Raw genomic sequence first — 10,211 nt, 5'->3', positions numbered from 1 at the left:
AGTGGTTGAGTCCCCATCCCTGGAGGTATTAAAAAGACGAGCAGATGAGGCGCTTAGGGACATGGTTTAGTGGGCATGGTGGTTGGGTCAACCTCAATGATTCTATGATTCTATGATCAGGACAGTAACTGTCTCGCGCAGGTATTAGATCTGAAGCCCTTCCAGGCAGTCACCCAGCGCTATGTGCATGGGGAGCATTTACATTGCTGCTGGGTGCAGAAGGGACCCTCGGAGCCCCAGGCCCAGCTGTGGTCAGGCACCGCTAGCGGAGCACAGTGGGGAAGAGGCTGTGCAATAGCTGTTTGCAATTACTTTGTATTTTTTCCTGCTACCTGGCCCAGTGTTTCCACCTCTCCCACCTTGAATGTGGCTCTATCTTTCCAAGGCTGATGGATTTAAGCAGATCACTCTGATAGACTTGTCTCTGGCTTACTCGGAGCATTTCAGCCAGTAGTGAAATTTAAAAAAAAATTAAATAAAAAAAAAAAAATCAAGATGTCTCTCTGGATCTTAGGTTATTTATTGATTTTTCAATTTGGACAAGCAAAGTGTCATTCAAAAACCAAACTCTTCCTCATTAATGCACCTTTGGTGAATCCAGTTCTATAGCAATCAATTAACACATAAATAATTAAAACAACATTTTAGAATAAAACGTTCTGTCCATATGAAGGCCTGTGATGTGTGAATTACAGGGCCTTAATTCATACCTAGTTTTCTTAATGGACCTCGACCTTCGGCCTCACGTCTCGCAACAATGAAGTGTGAATTAATCCACTGTATTTCACGCACTGTCAACTCATCCCATCTAAATGGAGCGCAGCCCCTCCGAAAGGTCACCCGACTCTGTGGGGAGAGCAGATGCAGATGGTGTCAGCTTTACTGCAGCCCTTGGAAGGGTTCGGGGTCCACTGCATGGGGCACCCCAAGGCTCCAGTGGCACCAGGTAAAGCCCGGGACCATCTCCCCTGTACAGCCCCAGGCTTTATTTAACCCAACACTGGGGCATATGGGCTTGGGATCCCCTTGCGGGGTAAAAATGCCATCATCCCTCCTATTGCTTAGGCAGGAGCTTGTCTGATGCCTTAGCGTGGCCTCTCCGAAGCCCTGCAGGATCCAGGCATGGGCTGCTCCTCAGAGGTCTCCCACCCCACGCCAGCCCCACTACCCAGGGCTTCACAACCCTTGAGGGACAGGGGAACAGCAGCAACCCCTTTGCTCTGCACCCCATGTGCTGGGTCCATGGCCATCACGGGAGGAGCAGAGGTCCACAGCTCAGACCTCCAGTCCCTAGAAAGCCCACAATCTTGCAGGACGCTGGCCCCATGGTCCTTCCCGGGCAGCAGGTTCACGCACCCCCCCAGCCAGCATCAGCACGGGGATGTCTCGCACAGGGCCATGGCCCTCATCGGAGAGATGCTTCAAAGGAAAGGATGCAAATTCTATTACCCATCCCTCAAGGTTTCCTCGGTTAAAAATCAAATCTGGGCTGGGGACGTGTCTGTGCTCCTGCACTTTGGGATGAGCTTTAATTAAGAGGTAAAATTATTAAAGCTGCAAGTTATTATAGCCTCAGGACCCTGGCCCAGTGATATGAAGCAGATGGTCCAGGGGCAAGCGAAAGCCCTTTAATAAAGAAGCGTTTGCAATTCATGAGCATTAATTATGTCCACTTCTCTCATTTTAAAATGTTATGCTTGTCAGCCCTGGTATTGTGTGGAAAGCAAGCATGATGAATTAGGCAAACCCCTTCTGGTTCAGGACATATTCTTTGTGTGACGAAAATTAAAAGTATTATCTCCCAGAAGATAGAGTGATTAGAATATTTAAGCACTCGGGGTTCCCCACCCTTCCTCAGCCTTTCTCCCCACCACCTCAGCATCCCTTTTCAGGTTTTGGAGGGCGCTGCTGGGATCCGGCCGTCCCCAGGAGGCAGCAGGGGAAGCACCGCCTCGGTCCCCGAGATGTTGACTGAGGGCACTGGGGCGCTCCAAACAGCTGTTTAACGGGGAACCGGTACCACCCTGGGCAAGTCATTTATCCTCTTGCTTCACCCCCTGCCCACCCCATTTATTATTTATAATAAGACTGTAGCCCATAAAACAAAGAACAAGGGAGAGGGTCGGTCCCGCTGAATTCCCTGCTCTGCTGCAGTTTGCCATCGTCACCAACCTGCTTCCTCACCTGATTTCCACGGTGTGAAGTGCCATGCCGTGGTGCCCGCTTGCCAGATGCTCTGCCCTGCTGCCAGGTCCCTGGCCGGAGCTGCAGCATTTCGATGGGACCATGCACAGCTGGAGACAGCCCTGCCTGCCCAAGCAGCACTGGGAAAGCCAAGGGGACACCGCAAGGTACAGCAGACAGGAGGCTGAGATCCCAGTCCAGTCCTCCTAAATCCCCATCCGCAGTCGCGGTGCCCACCTGGGTGGTACAACAACTCCAGGCCTAAAAGCAAAGCACCTGGGGGCTGTTTGCAGAGGGGAGCAACCAGGATCCAAATGCACGTACAACCCTGGGGAAGACCAGCTCTGCAGCAATTGCTGTCACTCTGCTTTTTGCAATGCGAGCCATACCTTACGCTTTTGCTGGTCCAGGGGCGCAGGCCATGCTCTGACATCCCAGCAACAGCACCCGAGTCTCCAAATTCCAGCACACCTGCACTGCATGGGAGAGGAGGGTAGAGGGTTACACAGTGCTGCCCTCAGGTCAGTCCAACTCCCTTTTGTTGTTAGCATGGCCTCCAGAAGTTGAGTAATCCCAGATTTTGCCTCTCAGAAAGGGAGGAAATATTGAATCTGTGCTACTCTTTTCAGAGAACAGCCATGGCTGTTTGAATTCAGGTAAATGCATCTATGAGACCCCTGTCTGGGATGCAACAGATAGAGGAATCTTGCTATCCTGGTGGGATGAAGCTCTGGCTGAATGCCTGGACCTGTGCTAGGTCAGCTCTGGTTGCTCATCACAGTTACTGGTAGACTGAAGGAGTTGAATCTACTTGTCTTGGTGGTAAGAGGTAGGTTTGAGACTCGTTTGGGCTGGAAGAGACAGGCTGAGGAGGTGTGGGAAGCACAGAGAGCGCTTCAGAAAAACAAGCAGGATGCCCAGCCACCAACAGCACTGCCCGTCTGCACGTGATGCTCAAAAACATGGCGTGGATAACTGGTCACCCTGGCGCATCAGGAAACCCTGCAAAGCCACATTAAAATGCCACTCTTTCTTATTCTTGTCCTTTGCTTTCTCCCCTCATCTCTTTTTCCTCTGAGCACTTGAAGCATTCAGTAAGACCACTTAAACCGTAACAGGGACGGCAAATAATTACTCCTACCACCCCCAGCAATAAGAATTTCATTTTCGTTGCTCTGATTCGCAGCTAAAAAGCCTCTCCTTGCGTTTTCCTAGGTACAAGCTCAGGTTTTCCATGCAGGGGAGGTCTTGCACCATGCCTGATGTTACAAAGCTGGTGGGAAAGGGCAAGGGATATTAACTTGCTCAGACAGACTGCTCCCCAGCCCCGGAGGGCATCAGATAACCCAGTCTGACCTTACAGCGTGAAGCCGCCTGCCCTCCCCGTAATAGCTTCACCCACTACACAGCCTCGTTTAAAGATGACATCGTTTACATTCATAGAGATTTATTGGCTCTTCCTCTTGCCCTGAATTAAGCCCCATTGTGGGACCATTTGATTTTTCCAGGCATTAGTCAGAGAAGCCCAGGACTGGAGGAAACCATCCATGCAAGTCCCCCACAGAGCCCCAGCAAGGGCTGAGCACCAGGCTTCTGGCGGGCACAAATCCATTCTGCAAATGGACTAATTCCACATCCCCCAAAACAACCCCACACACTGCGCTGACCACTAAGCGTCAGTCTGAGCTGGTCTGCGTCAAAGTGAATCCACAGCCTAGAGCCGGAAAGTTGACGCTTTAAAGAAAAATTGGTCCTGCCTGTGAATCCTTATACATAATAAGCAAAGCCAAACGCTTGGGTTTGGCTTTATTCAGCCAGCCCAGAGGAAGAAGAGGAGGAGGATGCTATGGGTGCTTGTTCGGTGCAATGATGGCTCAATGCAATGGATGGCTTGGCACATCAGTGCCTCTGCATTGCACAGGACCCTGGGTCAGCCTCATGACACCCTTTGCCTCCCCCATGCAGAGATCCCAGAGGACAATCCCAGTCTCCCACCATACAACGCAGGCTGGCAGGTACACACTGCTGCTACCTGTGCTTTGCAGGTAGGGAAACTGAGGCAGCACCAGCTTGCCCGCAGAAATGCATTGCAAAGCACTGTTTTCAAGTTGACTTAGTCAAACCAATCTGCCAGACCATGTGGATGCTCCGCTCCACTCCAAGATGAGCTCTGTCAGCACAGGAGCTCCCCAGGACCTGAACCCAGCAGCCTGCTGCAAGCGCCGTAAGAACCTATCGCCCTCTCCCACACGTTTCAAGGGATCAGGGATTTTGTTTGTTTGCCTGTCAGCTTCATGGGATTTTATTTTTGCTTCGTGATTTCATTTGGCCGTGATTTATTTATAGCCACACTTATAAAATATGCAGCCCCTTCTGAAACCTCTGTCCACATGAATGCTTGCAGGGACCGAAATAATTGCCACGTACGCTGCCGGGCAAGAACAGCCCCAGAGGTAATGCTCCCAGGCCGCTGCAGGACTGCGGAGCATCCTCTCCTAGTCCAGGACATTAAGTCATGCAGTCCTTTGGTATTAACAAAAAATTTCATGCTTGTGTTCCCATCCCTTCACTGGCCATGTCCAGACATTTCTGGTCACTCCCTGCCAGAAGAAACGGAGCTCGTGCCACCATCTGAGCTCAAAGCTCTTCGGAGGCTATTGCCACTGCAGGAAGACGTCTCAGCACAGTGACAGTTGTCCCAAGGGGGCCCCCAAGGTTTGCTCTGAGACCTGTCAGGAAAAGGGGGGGGTGACCCTGCTGCTGCAGGTTTCTAAAGGAGCACTCTAGTAAACCCCGAAAAGTTGTCAGTGGCTCAGGGGCATCCCAACAGGCCTTAGGGGCAGGTGTGGGAAGCACCTAATGCAGCGCAAACTTCTCTCTGGCGCAGATCCTGCCCAAAGGACCATGAGCTAAACCTGCCAGGAGCGCCCAGGCGGAGCTCAGCCCCGGTGTTTGCTCCCTGCCTGTCTCCTGGAGGGACCAGTCCTGCAGCCGTCCTTCAAAGGGCACCGAATGTCCCTGGACAAGCAGCTAACAGACCATGACCAGCAGACACCCAGAGCTCAGTGCAGACTCGAGGCTCATCCCGGTGCCTGAGACATCCAGCCAGAGCTGGGGGATGCGACTCAGGACCTCCAGGAGAGCAGTGCATTTTTGGAGCAGCAGCTGGAGGCCAGGTAAGGCTCCCCGTGGTGACTGGAGCCAGCCCACAGCACAACTCTCCCAGCTCAAGCACCAAAGCATGGGCCTCTTCAGCTGCTGAAGGATAAATCAAATATACAGTTACCTCCTGCCACCAGTGGGTTATTTGCACATGCAATGCTTTCCTTGCATGTGCACGCATATATTTTCCACATGGCATTATCCCTTGACACAGGTATCTCTCAATCGCCTTGCTGTGAGCCTGCCCAGCTTGCAGCCTGCAAGGCCACGTGCTGCTTTCCCAGCGTGACACAGGGGCCAAAGGAGGCTCAAATGCCCCCCAACACTCATTTCCCTCTCACACACACACAAAAAAACCAAACCACCACCTTTTTCAACCAAGTTAAACACCAGCATACCTCCCCCCAGTTCATGGCCAAATTCGGTGAGTTCCCGAAGTCCCGGGTCAGGCACACAAAGGGCTGCGCGGGGCATTGGGAAAGCACACCCTGCAGAGCTTTAACAACCGTCAGGGCTCGGGAACCTCCCGCTCCACCTGCTCCTTGGCTGCAAAGGGGTCAGGTGCAGCTCCAGCTCCACCAGCACGGCCGGGGGTGCCGGGGGTCTCTCATTAAGGGGGAATAAGCGAGAAGGAAGGAAAAAAAAAAATTAGATACTGGAAGGGGAGATGGAAAGTAATTCATTATCCCAGCTTACTCCCAGGCCTATTAAATACTCCCCATCCCCTTGGTGCGGGCGGTAGGAAATCCTGCCCTGCGCAAGGGCAGATGGAATCGCCTCCAAATCACCCCCAGGTGCTTCACGGTCAATTAGAGGCGAGTGCGGAGCAAGGGAGAGGGGTTAAAGATTACGCAAAGGGCCAGACCAGCGACACAGCGGGGAGCTCCTCTGCTCATCTATATCATAGACACTAATTTGGTTTAATTTACTTCAAAGACTTTCCTGTAGGCTGTGGCGTACACAGGGTTAGGATCTATTTTTCTCAAAAAAGGTTTGAAAGGGGGCAGGAGCCTTTCTCTTGAAAGCATCCCAGGGAGAGTGCTTTGGGTTTTGATTTTCCTTTTTTTTTTTTTTTTTTACAAGGGCTGTCTCCAAAGGCAGATAAGAGGGAGCCCTGGGAAATGAAAGCCAAAAAAGTATGTATGAAAGGAAACACAACTGACAAAGACTGAAATGAAGCTGTTAAAGCACTTTAAAATAAAGCCTCTTCCCACCCTGTGCCTGCAGAGGGGCAATAAAACCATTCTGCAAAGAGCTAGCCGAAGATTCCCCCAGGAAGGCACGCCCTTTGGGGAAAGTTAAAGATGTTGAATTATCCCTCAGGAAGCGAGTAAACCAAGGACAACTCGGTGCTTTTATCCTTTCATCAGTCCGAGGAGAAGTGGCTTGTTAATGCTGGGAGGCTTAGGGAGAATGTAAACCCAGGTGAACAGCCACGGGGCTGTGGGCCACGGAGCAGGATGGCCCCTTGGCAGGCAGGGAGGAAAGTGGGAGGAGCGGGTCCCGGAGTGCAACCACTGACTTGCTCCCTCCTACGCTGTGGACAAGGCAGAGACCAGAGCCCAGGAGCTCCGCCGGCTTCCAGCCCAGCTCTGAGCATCTTTCTGCAGCTTTGGGCAATTGCAGCCGCCCTTTCTCCATCCCACTCCAGGGAAGAGGCAGCACCTCCTTGGGTGGAGGCAATGCCAGACACAGCGAGGGCTAAGGGGTGCGAAACCGCACCAGGGACATGCATCCCCAGAGCTGTACGCTTTCAGCCCCAGTATAGATCATCCTCGGCTGGAAATCAGGGTTAGACCCACTAAACACTCCTGGGTGTCTCTGCAGCATCTCAGGCACCTCCTGACTTCAAGGCTTGCAGCGCTTGCACACACTGACTCGGTGCTAAGCACCAGGGCTAAAGTGGCATCTCCTGACTGCAGCCCCTGATCGGCCCGTCCCTGGGAGGGGAGAGGGGATCTGCGGCAGAGGAAGCGCTCCATAAATCGCCACACAAAGAGGCTGTGTTCAGGAAAGCATCAATAATCATGTTAAATAATTACAGGGGAAAAAGTTGACCAAGTGAGAATAGGAAGGCCACAGGGTCAGCGCCGGAGGGCAGAGACGGGAGGGAGAGGTTTGAGGGCAGGTTGGAGGATGAGGGTGGCGGAGGGATGGGAGGGCTCAGGGGATGGGTAATGAATGCAAAAGAAGAAGTGTTGCTAGACTCTGAAAGCAGGCTGAGACTACTCCAGCCAAGTCCTGAACGGATCTAAATATACATTCACTAACCATATCCCAGCTCCAACCCACTCGGGGAAAACCCAGCCCTCAGCACCCCTGTGCTTGGGAGAGTTTGGCAGGGGAGATCTGTAGTGGATGGTTTTATTCAAAACTGAGTGGTAGTGGTGGTGGTGTTATAACATTTGTTTTAATTAACCTGGTTACAAAGTAGCAACAAAACCTGCTCAAATCACATGTGATTTGAGTCTCTCCTTCTGCTAATCTTGAACAGGGCTGAAGTCGGCATTTCCAGAGCCCTCCCATCCAGGACAGGTTATCTGACATTATTTGTGTCACATAAAAACATAAAAATGATGGAAAAAAAAATTGCCACCCACTTCAGTTCTTGCTGAATGGCAGCAATAAAATGAACGTGGATGTGGTTCATCTTATTTAGTTAATAAAAACAGACGAAGCAGCCAAGGTAGAAAAGAAACTGAAAACAATGATTTGTATCAGGGCTGTTCGATTTACAGTGCCAGGGTCACTTGCCCGTACTGCTTCCTCCATGCAGATTAATTAATTAATTGCATGTTGCTAACAAACTTTGCCACTTTGCTAGTTGGCTTGAGTTTGTCATGAGGATGTCTGACGCTCTCTGCAAGGTATTGGCCCTCGACATGGACTTACAGTCACAAATGCTCAATTTGCTTCAGGTGTCTTCCTTGTTCATTAACAGATTCCAGCCAAGAGGATGAGAAGGGACTGGAGCATCTTCAGCTGACTTTGAGATGACCCCAAGAGCCTGGGTCTCTGCAAAGAACCGTGCTCGCTCCCACTCGGTTCATCTCCATGTGTCTACATCTGAGCACTCCCTGGCTGAGGCACTCTTGAATGAGCTGACTTGTTCGTTTTGACAGACTAAAGCCTCTTGCTACGTTTCAGCCACTATGGTCTGAAGAAAACCTTCCCTGTATGAATGCAACATTGACCAAAGAAGTCAAGCCAGAATTAACTAATTAGCTGGCACTTAGCGATGGCTGTAGCAGCTGGGTTTCCCAAGTGTAGTCAGCATGCTAGCACCTGCCTTATCTATATGTGCAAAGACCATGTTGGTGCCAGAAGAAAGAGAGCTTCAGAGCTGCAGCCAAAGAGCAGCAATGGCCAACGTGCCCTGGAGGGGTGCCCGGGAGGGGAGCGCTGCCGCAAGCTTTGTAAGGAGACCTGGCTGACACCCCAGCCAAGGAGATCTGGTTGACGCCCTGGTCAAGGACAGCTGGTTGACACCCCGGACATTCTTACCTGGATCTGCAGCGCGGCCAAGCCCAGTCCGAACACCCTCTGCCTGCTCAGGGCTGCAGGGAAACCCAGCTGCGTTGCAAACCGCTCTCTCCCAGGCTTAGCTGCTCCTGCCTGCACCGGCTTAGAGCTAGGTCCTGCACAGGGCCCATCTCTCGCTCCACCTCCGAGGGGCACACGTCCCGCGGAGCGGGGCCGGTGGCACCAGCAGGGTGCCCCAGGCAGGGCACGTGGAGCGCCCCCCCCCCCCCCCCCGCCCCCGGGAGGGCTCCGGGCAGCGCGGCTCCGAGCTGCCACCGCCCGGCCGCATCCAGGAACCACAACGGGCCGAGCGGGGAAAGGGGGCTGCAAACAAAAGAGCTGCTCCCAGGCACCCAGGATTTTTATTCCTACCATAATTTTTCAGTTTACAAGGCAGTAAATGAAAGAGGAAGATGAGATTTGCTCAGCGCGTTTTTCAGAACTATTTACTGCTGAGAGCACTAGAAAAGCCATTTAAACAATTGCTTTTATGATACAACACACATTAAAGAAACTTCCCTAATATTTTTTTCACCCCTCTGCCACTTTGTACCATACTGCTGCTGTTTTGTTCAGCTAGCTGGTTTATGAGCTGCCTTGATTTTAATTGGGCCATAGCCCCAGGGTGCACTGAAATTTTTGAGTCTCATTTAGCTCTAAGTGTGCTTACAGCTGATCGGGCAGAAATGCTGGGGCCTGCCTTAATGTCTTCTGTCCTCTTGTGAGCTGGAAGAGCCGTGTGTGGGGAATGGAGCACCCAATGTGGGTGATGTACCTCCAGCCCGAGTGCCGGTGGTCCCCACATCCCTCGTGGAGCTGGGTTCCTGGGCTGGGGTTTAGAGGACGGTCACCGTGGCCATTTGATGTGATGAGGGGCAGAGTGAGGCCTGGGACGTTCAGGCTGGTGTTTAGGAAAGGCTTTTTCACTAGGAGGGGAGTGCTGGGGACTATCCACACTTGGAGGTTTTCAAGGCTTGGCTAAACAAAGCCCAGCCCAGTCTAGCTTTGGTGATGGTCCCAAACTAAGCCCAGCCCAGTCTAGCTTTGGTGATGGTCCCACCCCAAGCAGGAGACAGGACTAGAGACCTCTGGAGCTCCCTGCATTTTTATTAATTATTTGCACTTTAACCCAGCCATTCCCAGTGGGCAGTAAGAGATGCCTGGGGGGATTGGGGAGCAGCCCTCCATCCTGCTAAGGCAAGGGCTAGGAGCTGCGTCCCACCACCCACCGGCCAGCCACGGGGATGGGTGACGCTCCCACCCCGGGAGACATCAATCACTGCAGCCCTGTCCCTATTGTCACCCAGTGGGACACTCTGACCATGCGCCTTAAGAATCTCAGC

Source organism: Aptenodytes forsteri, unplaced genomic scaffold, assembly GCF_000699145.1.
Source record: "Aptenodytes forsteri isolate BGI_AS27 unplaced genomic scaffold, ASM69914v1 Scaffold186, whole genome shotgun sequence".
Taxonomy (NCBI): Eukaryota; Metazoa; Chordata; class Aves; order Sphenisciformes; family Spheniscidae; genus Aptenodytes; species Aptenodytes forsteri.
The sequence above is the reverse complement of the archived record's forward strand: the minus strand, read 5'-3'. Positions refer to the sequence as shown.